The 13087-nt window shown below is 37.5% G+C and overlaps 1 long non-coding RNA gene across 3 annotated transcripts in view; it reads right to left on the bottom strand.

Moving 5' to 3' along the window:
- LOC138149836 (uncharacterized) overlaps nt 1–13087 on the bottom strand; it is a 56462-nt gene that overhangs the window by 26915 nt on the left and 16460 nt on the right. The gene's annotated exons all lie outside the window — the stretch shown is intronic.

Raw genomic sequence — 13087 nt, forward strand, 5'->3', positions numbered from 1 at the left:
TGAAGGGGAAGGCCAAAAATTTTTATGTGGATTTTCTAGATCTTGGGGGTGCCTCACCCTTAACCCCCACAATATGGAAAGGACAACTAAAAAGTACTTTATGTAGTTTTGATACTTTGCATTAAGGGAAACTTTATAACATGAAGGGAAATAATTATTTAATAGGTTCACTGTTCATGACAAAAATAACCAACCTTCCTTCAAACATTTTTCTGTTTGATAAAGCTCACTTTATTTTTTCTCTTTTCCAAACTTTCACTTAGTCCATGGACACTGGAGGGTTTATGTATGCATGCATTGTGAGTCCTTCTTTGGAATGGCATTACATTTAATTGCCTTCAGATAGGCAGGCTGACATGTATGGTGCTTTCCAACAGAACAACCAATGAAAACATGCTGACAGAAAACAGCAGCTGGAAATAATCAGATAGCAGCAGTCTCGCCGAAACAGGAAGTGCTATGAAGAGAAATTTGTTCACTGTGTTATGTTATTTAGAAACCCTAAAGATTTGAGAACACAGTTCTTGTTTGCTTGTTTTTTCTGTTTTGCACTTAATTTTTTATGCTAGTGGGTTTCTTCTACATGGCAGCAACACAATCTAGGAAAGGAGAGGAAACTGAGTCATTTGTATCATGCAGACTTATTTTTCCGTAGGCAATGACAAAATTGTACTTTTTAGTTTTCCTGAATTAAAAAAAATAGCTTCATCCATCACTTCAAATCTCCACATCTCTGGGTCTTGGCAGGAATGGGGGTTACCTCAGCAGCAACAGTCAAATACAACTAATCGAACCATAGGAAGCTGAAGATATTGCATCAACCCAGATGTGCATTTTAATCCAAATTACATGTAATTGATATGTTTGCACATGTATAGGAATGCCTCTCCCTCACCATGGTATTTTTAGAAGAATACCTGCTTTACTTTGCCTGTTTCTTAATTCTAAAGCAGTGTTATCTCTGACTGACAATCACTCATAATCAGCCTGTAGATTTCTCTCCAGTGCTGGTCTCTCGGAATATGAGCTGCATCAGAGCAAAACTGAGATGTTAGGTGATGATAAAACATAAAGGCAGTATGTTTTCTTATAGCTTTTTTTCTAACCACAGGTCAGTTTTTTCCTAATTTAAAATATGATGTTAGAGAGACTATCTAAGCATCAATTCTGTCTATGCTCATTGAAAACCTGACCAGTCTCACAGGCCATGAATTTCACTTTTTATCAAGATTTGGACATGAATACAATGTTTTTCCCTGGTAGGTAATGATATCTGGGGAAAGGGATGAAATGTATGCTGTTCTGGCAATTGTGAAGTGAGGACAGACAATGCCGCATTTCTGGACTTCTGCATTGTGTCTCTTTTAAAGGTGACTGAAGGCAGGGAGAAGAAATTTTGGTTCAGGGGATGGTTTCCTCAGAGGTGGCAGTGCTCCTAAAATCTTTGATATGGTTCAAGTAAAGAATTTCAATAAACATGTTAGGGCTTACTTTTGTGCTAGGTGGTGGGGACGTAATAATGACGTTCCATTTCTGCCCTCAAAGAATTTATAATTGACTAGGAGAGACAAGGTATTTAGACAAGGGAAAATTTAATAGGGGCAAAGGACAGATACCAAATGTGCTAGAAAAAACTGGTGGTATACGACAAGATGATGTTTCTGATCACCAGGTATCTTCTCAGATATCTAAAGTAAATGATATTGTTTTAGGGAGCATAGTGGACAGAGTGCGGGGCCTGGAGTCAGGAAGAATCATCTTCTTGAGTTCAAATCTAACCTCAGCTACTTACTAGCTGTGTGACCCTAAGCAAGTCACTTAACCCTGGGAGCCTCAGTTCCTCATCTGTCAAATGAGCTAGAGAAGGAAATGTCAAACTACTTTAGTATCTCTTCCAACAAAATCCCAAATGGGGTCTGATGAAGAGTGAGACATGACTGAACATCGAGGTACTGTTTGTGGTGGTTTTGTTTTGTTTTAGGGGGCAGGGTGTTTAACTGTTCCTCAAGCCTGAAATATTCTCCACTCTCTTCTATGTCTCTTCGTTTCCTTCAAGTCTCAGCTCAAAATCTGACCTTCTCTGAGAAGTCTGATCCCCATCCCCCTTAACGTTAGGGACTTCCTTCTACTGATGACCTTGAATTACTCTCTACACAGCTATTTGTACATAGATGTTTGCATGCTGTCCCTTCCCTCAGATTTTGCCCAGCATTTAACATAATGCCCAGCACACAGTAGGCACATAATTAACATTTATTGACTAACTGGTGACTGTAGATTTGCAAAGTGCTGAGAATTGTCCCTCTTTTACACACAAGGAAACTAGTTGAGAGAAGTTAACAGACTTTTCAGAATCACATTGTCAATAAATGTAACAGCTAAGATTCAAACTGAGGTCTGCTGGATCTAATATGAACATGAGATTTCCACTGCACTACCTCCCAAGTTATTACTATCACCACTTTTTAAAAGTAATAGCTTATGACTCAACAGGAATGTCTACCACAACTGTATCGCCCAGACTGCTTACTTAATGTCTCCTTCCAGCACCTCATGGGTAATTGGGGGCACGTGGAAAATTCCAGCTGTGGGACTGGAATTTCAAGGCACATCCTTAAAGCAGAATCTACCCCTAAAATATCATGTGTGTTTATGAATCTTGTTAATAAATATCTTCCTGGCCATTTAAATTAAATGTTCCATAATTGTGTATCATACTTTCTCAAGAGCTCTTGCTTCTGCAAGAGCATAGGATCATAGGATACTAGAATTGGAAAGGACCTCAGAATTTATCAACTCAACTCTATATCTGATTAATAACCCCCAATATAAAGACAATGATCATTATAACAATATCAATAACAACATAAAATATCAATAGGATTTATATTGTGCTTTAAATTTTGCAAAATATTTAACATGTCTCATTTCATCCTCATAATAACCCTGTGATATAATTACTATTATCCCCCTTTTTATAGATGAGGAAATTGAGGCTGAGAGATATTGTGACTTGCACAAGGTCATAATCCCTCAAGATCACTGAGACAGAATTTGAAACCACAGCTCACTTCTTGATTCCAAACTCAACATTCTATTAACTCTGCCATGAAGTTCTCTGACAGAGAGTTCACGGTCTCTTGAGGTACTCTGCTTCTTCGATTTCAGGAGAGCCTAATTGTTAATAACTGTCATTATAACTGACCTTCTGACTGTTACCTTCAATTTTATTCCACAATTATTACGTATGTACTGTATGCTAGGCACAAGGTTTTGTGTGTCTAAGATCACAAACCAGCTTGTTTATCTACTTTGGCTACATACTTAAGACTGAAATGAAAAAAAAAACAAAATTTCTAAATTGTTACATGAAATTAAATTATGAAGTAATCCCTCTGCTTTCCTTTTACATAATCAAAAATAGACTAGTATGAATATACTCTGTCATGGCCAGAAATACACACATGTGCATGTGTGTCTTTGTGTGTGTATATGTGTGGGTAGTGTTTTTTTATGTATCAAGATGGAAAAACTTCAGGTATGTGCCCAATGATGATCTATGTGTTGATCATATAAGGATTCAATAAACTGAGGCTCATTACCATGTTGACAACATGTATCACTGAATTATTTTGGTCACTAAAGTTTCTGAAAACCACATATTAAGTCATAAGAGGACTACAACACATGGAAATAGAATCAATATTCATGTCATTTCAATGAAAGGTTCTTGTCACCATTTTATGTGTTTACTTCATGGCATTGATTGATTAATGGATTACTTTTATTTAGTGAAATATCAGACTTCGGTCTATAAACAATGTTTTCTAGCCTACAAAAGTTTTCTATAATTAGAACTTTAACAAGTGGGTAAAGTAGAATATTATTTTGCTAAGCAAATTTCTGTAGTTATATAATCAGCTTGGTACATGCCCCCATTTATATGATTTTTCATTTTTTTGGTTCAGAATTAGCAAAGAATAATTCTTTCCTTTTTCCTGAAGAACAACGTGTTACCTCTACTCCACTGGTGCTAGACTGAGAAGGTAAGGATTAAATGGAAATCACAAATAAATTTTCTCAAGCCTATTCTGGATATTGCCTAGAAAATTCTGATTTACAGATCTACTTAATTAAGGATAGAGGATGAACCATTCACAATATTATCTGGGATTAATGTGAATAAAATTAATAATACTGCAAGTCTTTACAGAATGTGTAAGCAAGAATGAATTCAGACTGGTATTCGGGTTTCATGTTTTGAAAAGACAATACATTCTTTGGCTAATATTAGTATTAGGACAACTGGGTGGTTCAGTGGATAGAAAGCCAGGCCCAGAGTAAAGAAGATCTGAGTTAAAATTCAACCTCATACATTTACTAGCTGTGTGACCCTGGGCAAGTCACTTAACCGTGTTTTGCCTCAGTTTCCTCATCTGTAAAATTATCTAGAGAAGGAATGGCAAAACAGCTTCAGTATCTTTGCCAAGAAAACTCAAATGGAGTCACAAAGAGTTGGACACACCTAAAATAACTGAACAACAGCAAAAATATCATTACTATAATGAAACCTACAACTCAAGACAGTATTTGAAGATGTAACAATTCTGAATGATGAGGAATGAAAAAAAAGTGTACCATCATGGAAAAGTAAGTGATTTTTATCATAGAACAACATCCAAGTCTGACTTCAGGAAAAATTATGAACTAGAAGAAGTTTATTTTCAAGTTCTTTTCACTTCTCTTTTTAAATCCTGTCCTTCCCTTTTCATAACTAACTTCCATCTCAGCCACTCCTAGTCCATCAAGAACCATGGTCATTGTTCTAGATCTTTCCTCATTCTTCTTCCTAAACACAAATTATTCTCTCCTTTAATTCCTCCCTCATATATCCTACTAGGTGACTAAGATGATAAATTAATTCTGACCTAAAGTACTGTTTCCTTCCTCTTTTCTGGAAAACACCACCATTTTAACATTTGTCTTAAATATCCAAACACAAAGGTATGGGCAATATATGTCCACAAGACAATGGGAAAGATGTTTTTATACTGGAAGAACTGAAGGTTCTTCTTTCTAATCTACATATGCATAAGGTTAGACATAGTACTAACCACCTCCCCTATTTTCATTCTTCAAAATCTCTAATTTTTTCCCCATTCAGTTCTCAGTTTAATACTTTCTCTTCCTCACCTCCTGTTTATGTTTTCATTCTCTGCCATTAACTAGTCTGAGACTCATTAGGGTACCACTGTTCAGTGCTCTGAGTATAGCATACTTTGATAAGTCTGTGGATACAGGGTATTTTTTAATGCAATGCTCTCTCTAATGATAACTAGATGACATAGTGGATAGAGTTCTGGACCTGGAGTTGGGAATATTTGAGTTCAAATGCAGACACAGATATTTAGTGACAACATGGGCTCCATAAGTCATTCAACTGCTATCTGCCTCAGTTTCCTCCACTGTAAAACCTGTCACCCAAGGTTGTGAGGATCGAGATAACATTTGTTAAGCTCTTAGCACGGAGATTGGCACATTGTTGTTCTGTCATTCAGTTGTGTCTGACTCTTCATGAGCCCATGAAGCGTCCATAGGGTTTTCTTGGCAAAGGTGCTGGAGTTTTTGTTTGTTTTTGCCACTTCATTTTCCAATGGATTAAGCCAAACAGAGGTTGCTCAGAGTCACACAACTAGTAAGTGTCTAAGAGCAGATCTGAACTCAGGTCTTCCTGACTGCAGGCCCAATGCTCTATCCATTAAATCACCTAACTGACTTGCTTGGCCCATAGTAGGAGCTTAGTAAATGTTTGTTCCCTCCCTCCCTTATTTTTTTTCCCTTCCTTCCCTGCTTCTTCACATGCTGTAGATTGCAAATCAAATCCTCCCACATTTTCTCCACAGAGGGTTGATTCACACATGCTGGGAAAGGAGGTATTTCTCTAAATCTCTTGGCATTACAGAGGTACCAACTCAGCACAGGATTATTTGTTACTCTATGCTCTTATTAAATGGCCAACCCATCTCCTTTTCAGTCCTCGTTTTCTTCTGTATCATTCACACCACCATTTGTGTGTAGTGCATTGATGATGATATATGTTGCAGCTTATTCATACTCACTGTTCATCTCTCCCTTGCCCTTTGGATGACCTTCATTTTTAATTCCTGGGAAATTTGACACCTCATGAGTCATAGGCATATAGCATCACTGAAAGGATATTACTCTTAAAAAGAGGACTTTTGTTTCAGGGAAAAACTGGGGGTTAGCTGTGTAATTTCCAAAATGCAATCCAGAGTGTTTTGCACATGGCAAGATGCTTAATAAATCTTTTATAAGATTGAAATTGGTGAAGAAAAATCATACTTACCTAGAGAAATACTAGACTTGAATAAATAAATTCTTTGCCAAAGTCTTGAATCAGAGATATGATCTTAGCCCAGTCACATCAGGGAGTGAAGAAAAGATTAATTTTGTCCCACTTAATTCAGCTTTAAACATAGCAATTATTTTTGAGAGTCATTCTCAATTTCCTTTAGGAATTATTGGCTTCTACTGTGTTTGACCTGGCATAAAATTAAGCTATCACATAAATCTTGCTGGTCTATCTTGGTCTGTCTCCTTCTCTTCTCTCCTACTGTATCTAGCATACTCAAATAGTGTCACCTGTCTAGAGAACTGAAGATTACAATAACTTCCTTCTGGCACCTTAACCAGTCATTGAGGTCATTTGTCATATTGATCAATTTTTGATTGAACAATTTTTTGGTTGTTGTTGTTAACCAAAAGCCACAGAGAAAACAATTAATCTAGGATTTCAAAAGTGTCCATATCACATGATTCTAAATGAATTTATTTCTGGCAGGTAGATCTTGCATTAAGAGATTGTTAAAGGACGAATAAATGTTGGTGAGAGCCCTATGTCAGAAAAAAAGAGTTCTGAAACAGGTAGAAAAGTTGGCATAGTCTTGGACACAGTCACATCCTTTCATGGAGGTGTAACCAGGGAACTTGCGTTCCATATCTCTGCTCCTTGGTCTCTGCAGTCAGCACACCTGAAGGGCCATCTCCAGTTGTCCTGATCTATATCTGACCACTGGACCCAGATATCTCTGGAAGAGAAAGTGGAGCTAGTGACTTTGCACAGTCCTCTCTCACTTAAATCCAATTCACTTGCAAGTCATGGTATCATCTTTCTGATGTTATGGTACTCTTTGAGAAGGAAGGAGAAACCACAACCTTTCTCCTTCCCTCCCCTGCTCTCCCCTCCTCTCCTCTAATTTCCTTTCCTTAGGGTATTCTGCCCAAAGGAAGGTGAATTTTGATATCCAACAGATAACTAGTTAATTTGGGGTTTACTGGATAGATTTCTTTCTCAAAGACCCAGCCTTAAACCTAATTCACTCTGGCTCTCATTGATTAGCCAACAAGAGGTCCCTACCCAAGCACTGCTCAATGTTTGATGTTTGGGCCCAACAGGCTCTGAGTGAATATAAATAGTAATTGGTTTGTTTTTAATTTTTTTTAATCCAGAAACCTGAAGGTTTTCCACTCCCAGTTTGATTTTTTTTTTAAGGGACCATCCCGTGGCTTATTTCTTAAACAGCCCGGATCACTGAATGGTTGTTGTCTGTGTCAAAGTGAAAACTCAGAAAGATCTTAGTTTAAAAAGGTCAAGGTATCCCACTGCTCCTGGGTCATCTATAGGTGTCCTGATCTATATCTACTCACTGAATCCAGATAGCTTCAGAGCAGAAAGTGAGACTGGCGACTTTGCGTAGCCCTCCTTCACTTAAAACCAATTCACTTGCAAGTCATGGCATCACCTTCCTGATGCCATGGTCCTCTTTGAGAGTGAAGGATGAAGGACAAACCATACTACACTTCGACTATTTGGATCTCTGTCTTGTGTTTATTTGTTTGAACTTTTGGCCTGCCTGTGCGTTCACTTCTTCCTTCTCTTAGCTTTCATAAAGGAGTAGAATTGAATAAGATGGTGCTAAGATTAAATGTAGCAATGACATCCCAAAGAGCTACTAGAACCAGGAGTATTCTAGAAGAAACAGATGTTTCAGGATATGCTGTGTTCAGAAGGCCCATCTATTTTCTGTTTGTTTTAGGATAAAGGAAATGATGAGGTCACTTTTTAAGATTCAGGGCCTTCCAGGCATCACTTGATGGTATTTTTAGTTTCATTCTCTTTTTGGACTTTTATAAAGATTTTTTTTTAAAGGATGTGCTGCAAAGACACGGTATTTGTGTGGAAAGATGCACTTGGTTTGTTAGGTGGCATTTTGCTTGTCTTGTGAGACTGTTAAGTAATGACTAAGGTATGCACTATACTTTTTTCTTTAACCAGGGAGATACATACACATATTCACACACATATATATTTATAAATGTTACTGCATGTATATGTTATTCAATGATGTAATGAAAAAGTCTGTTGTGCAGTCTTTATCCAAAAGGCAAGGTTAGGACTGCTTTGGGAATTTTCATTCTGAATGTTCTGAATCTTTTGTGAATAAAAATCCCAGGCTAAATATTGCATTTAGCTATTTTTTTTTAACTTAGAAGAATCTCCTGACTGAAGCCTCATTACACAGAAAAAATAGGAGATTTTTATACCCAGCATTCTATTCCAATGACTCCTTCCATAAAATATAAAATAAATTCAAGACAAATAAAATGAAGCAGTGGGAGGTCCAAAGAGGTGGCTGGAAACCAGCTAACTTGGAGGCAGCAAGTTAAGTTCTTTCACTTGTTTGAGCCTGCTAAGTCAAGAGGCAATTTTTCATCACAGATGAATGGCCCTGCAGTAATTTTTATGTGTTTATAGGTCTGAAACCAATATAGTTTACATAGGAACTACACAGTTTGGGTTAGGGATGAAAAATCAAAATGTCAAATGACACTAAAAGTGGTCTACACAGCTGTAATTATCATGATGATTCAGACAAAATTCTTTTCTTATGCCTGAATCACCTAGATAACTCAAACCAAAAAACAGCTGGACTTAAGTGATCCCAGATACTTCCTCAGACATTACTGGCAATGCTATCAGTGGCTTATAGGTGACATGTGTGTATGTGTGTGCATATATGCACACACCACACACATACACACAACACACGCATACGTAATACATACAGATGTACACATATGTATGTATATATGTGTACATACATATACACACATAGATAGATAGATGATAGATAGATAGATAGATAGATAGATAGATAGATAGATAGATAGATAGATAGATATTCTTGGCTAATCTTTTTTTCGATGTAAGAAATGATTTATATAATTAGTAGCAGATTTACTTATTCTCATCCCCCCAAATAGAGGAAAATAGTATATGAGATCTGATCACTGTTATAATTTGAAAGAAACCATTTAAAATCTATGGCAAATTGGATAGCATGCAAAATTTTCAATGGCTCCCCATTGAATTGGAATATATCCAAACACTAGAACCTGTCATTTAAATTCCTCCACAACTCACCCTTAAACTTTCCAACTTACTTTCTACTCATTACCTACATAAACCCTCTGCACTTATGAAATGGTCAACTCCTTCTGACCCAAATGTGGCATGTATATTACTATACCCATAACTTTGCCTATGCTATTCTCCCTGTATTACCTATATACTAGCTATTTTTCCAGGTTTAACTTATGCTTCTTCCATAAATGTTCTTTAATGGGCCCAGCCATAGTCATACACATAAGAGGTTGACATGTTCATGTTTGTTGATACCAGGCCTGTACAGAAAGACTTTCTTAGGCATGATCATCATTCTTCATATCGTAATAGTAAAGCATATCTGGAATGCCCGTGAAAGTTTTCTATCTGAACCCTCAGTCATAGGGGAAGGGGATTAATGTGAATTTGAATAACAAAACAAATTGAGTAAATATTCATTAAGTACCTCCTGTGTAAAAGACACAGTGCTTGGCACTAGAGAAGATACATGGTTTAAATAAGACATGATCCTTGAAATTATGAAGTTTGCAGGCTAATAGAGGAATAAGATACAAGCAAAAGCAATTGTAATTCACAACATTATATAATTGCTTTGTAGAAGTTGCTAAGAAAATTATTATAATATGTATGAGAAGCAAGATTATTGTTGATCAGGGTTATCATAATAGCTTTCATGGTATTTGGTAAATAGCATTTGAGTTGGGCCTCAATGAATGACTAGAAATTCAACAAGCAAGGAGAGAGAGGAAATTCTAGGCACAGGCAATAGCATGTAGGCAAAGAACACTGTGTGTTCAAAATCTGGAGAGTTATCCATTTAGACTAGATCATAGAGAACCAGAAACAAAATAAATATAAGAGAATGCTGGAGAAGGAGGTTGGTGTCAGGTGTAGAAGGAATTGTTAGGCAGAGAAGTTTGGGTGAATATTCCTTAGGCAATAGGAAGCTTCTACTGAATTGTGAGCAGAAGTATAATATGGCCATATTTCTGAATAATAAAAAAAATTATTCTGATGATTTCATGATGAATTGTTGGGGGAAAATAAAAACTATTAAGGAAGCTAGAACAAAAGTGCAGGTGAGAATAATAAGGTAATATGCTGAGGTGTCATCAGTGGAAATAGAGAACTAATATGAGAGCCATGAAAGTGATAGGTTTGACATGGATCATGAGGGAAAAGGAAGAAGAAAAGCTAACTCTAAAGTCATTAACGTGGGAAATAGTGGCACTACTAACAGAAAAGAGTGAAGAGGAGGGAGATAAGTTCAGGTGGTTGACAATGTCAAAGAATATCAAGGAGAATGAGGACTGAGAAAATGGATTTGGGATTTAATGATTAGGAATTCACTGTAAGTTTTGGTAAAACATTTGGGGAGAATTCTGTATGGGGTTGATGGAGGGAATTAGCTAAATTTCATTTTGCCCAGAACAGGAGTTGAGAGATTCTGTGTTGATGGCTGCAATGGGAAAAGAATTCAGAGGTCAGAGTGGAACAAGGGACTGCAGGTATAAAACTAATGTTTTATTAACTATATAACTAACCATAGGCTCAAGATGGCAAATGAACTAAAGTGAAATCAGAGCGAGAGATAGACAGGAAGAATGGGAAACAATCAAGAGATAGGAACCAAAAAAAGAAAAAAAAAGTTTAGTGTCATTGAAGGTATGGAACAGGTATAAGAGGCTGTGGTCTAGGTTCTGGAGACTATGTATTTTGAAATTGTATAGAAAGCATAGTTTATGGAACTGAAGAGGCTGAAGAATTGAGAAGTTAAGTTTTAGAGGGGCTACTAACACTCTTGAGATATTAATTTCAAAAGGCCAGTGCAACACTAGGAAAAACTGAAAAAAGTAGAACCATTCTGAGACCGATTTATTCTCTCAGCATTCGCCTTTTCTGAAAGTACTTCATTTCTTATCCAGGAGTTATAAATAGTGGTGACTTGCTGCTGTCCTTTGTACTCAAAGAGGACCAAAATGACATCACCATGTTGGGGTCAAGGTACAGTGCGTGGCTCCTACTGTGGCTGGATCAGACCCATGCAAGCTCCAAAGGCTCCACAGAAATACTCCACAAGAATATGTAGAGTGGCAATCAATATCTCTAAATTTTCCCATCTCACGTTTCTTTTGAGCTACTGCACTTCTGCTTGGCTTATAGAGCACAGAGCCTTTGATTTGGGCGTGGCATGCTGGGTGGTCTTGTGACAGTGTCTTCCATGTCTCACAATATATTCCAAAGTTCTTCAGAGGGACCTTGAGACTATCCTTGTACCTCTTCTTCCCTTTGTGTGAGCACCTGCCTTGTGTGAGTTCTCCATAAAGTGATCTTTTAGGCAAATATAGGTCTGGAATTCGAACAATGTGTCCAGACCATCAGAATTGTGCTCCCTGCAGTAGAATTTAAATGTTTGGCAGTTCAACTGGAGAAAGGATCCCAGTGTCCTGTACTTCTATAAATACTATAAATAGTGGAGAATGTGCTTCAGCGCCATTCCCTCAGGCAAGAGCAGCTTTGGCCAGGTCTCATAAATTATTATAATCTGCCTAGCTCAGAACAGTTTCTCAGGCCCCCGCTATTACCTAATGATTACAGGATCATCGATTTAGAGCTTGAAGCAACTTTAAAGCCACCTAATTCAACCCCCCCCCCCCCCATATTTCACAAGTGAGGAACCTAAGGTGTAGAAAGGTTAAATGATTTGTTCAGGGTCATGCAACTAGTAAAAATCAGAAGTGGGATCTGAACCCAAGACTTCCACATTAAGTCCAAAGCTCTACTCATTATGTTAATGCAGATTTTCTAAAAGAAACATAGATCAGTGGTTACTCTCGGAGGTTCCTCATTTTACTGGGAAAACACAGACAAAACATAGCTTCCTAGACACAGAACCAAATAGCAGAGGTTAAGCATGACCTACCACACAACTGGACATTGTGGGTGAGGAAGATTCCTGATAACCTAGGGGAGCCCACATTTCCATGAACAACAACCTGCCTTGCCAGAGTAAAGGTGAGTGAATGACTGATTCAATATCAGGGTTATTATTGTCATTGCATGGCAAAAGAGTTGATGACAACTCAGCTCAGCTGTATGATTATAACTGGGTGTCTTTTCCCATCCCATGGTGGTATAAATGCCCTCCTTTTGAGTGTTTTATGACTTCCTCCTCCACATGTTATTCATGGAGGGAAATGTATGTGTGTCAATGGAAAGGGAGATAGGCATTTTTCTTTAAGGGAATACTATATGGTAGGCATCGTGCTAAGTGCATTACAGTTTCTCATTTGTTCCTCACAATAACCCGGGGAAGTGGGCACTCTCATTGTCCCCAATTCACAGTTTGGGAAAATGACACAGACGGGATTAAGCAACTTGCTTAGGGACACACGGCTATTAAGTTTCTAAGGTCATATTTGAAATCAAGTGTTCCTGACTTCCTAACAATGTATAAAATATATTTGTAATATATAATATATATATATATATATAATAGAGATTTACCGTGCCACCTAGTTGCCTCTTGGGCGGGTGAGTGGGTATAAAACTGGCAACCCTTTTCCCTGGTCATCCAAAGGCTTCATGATTTTTTCTCCT

Source organism: Petaurus breviceps, unplaced genomic scaffold (genome assembly GCF_028583685.1).
Source record: "Petaurus breviceps papuanus isolate PSGF00001 unplaced genomic scaffold, PetGlider_PUasm1.0 90849, whole genome shotgun sequence".
Lineage (NCBI taxonomy): Eukaryota > Metazoa > Chordata > Mammalia > Diprotodontia > Petauridae > Petaurus > Petaurus breviceps.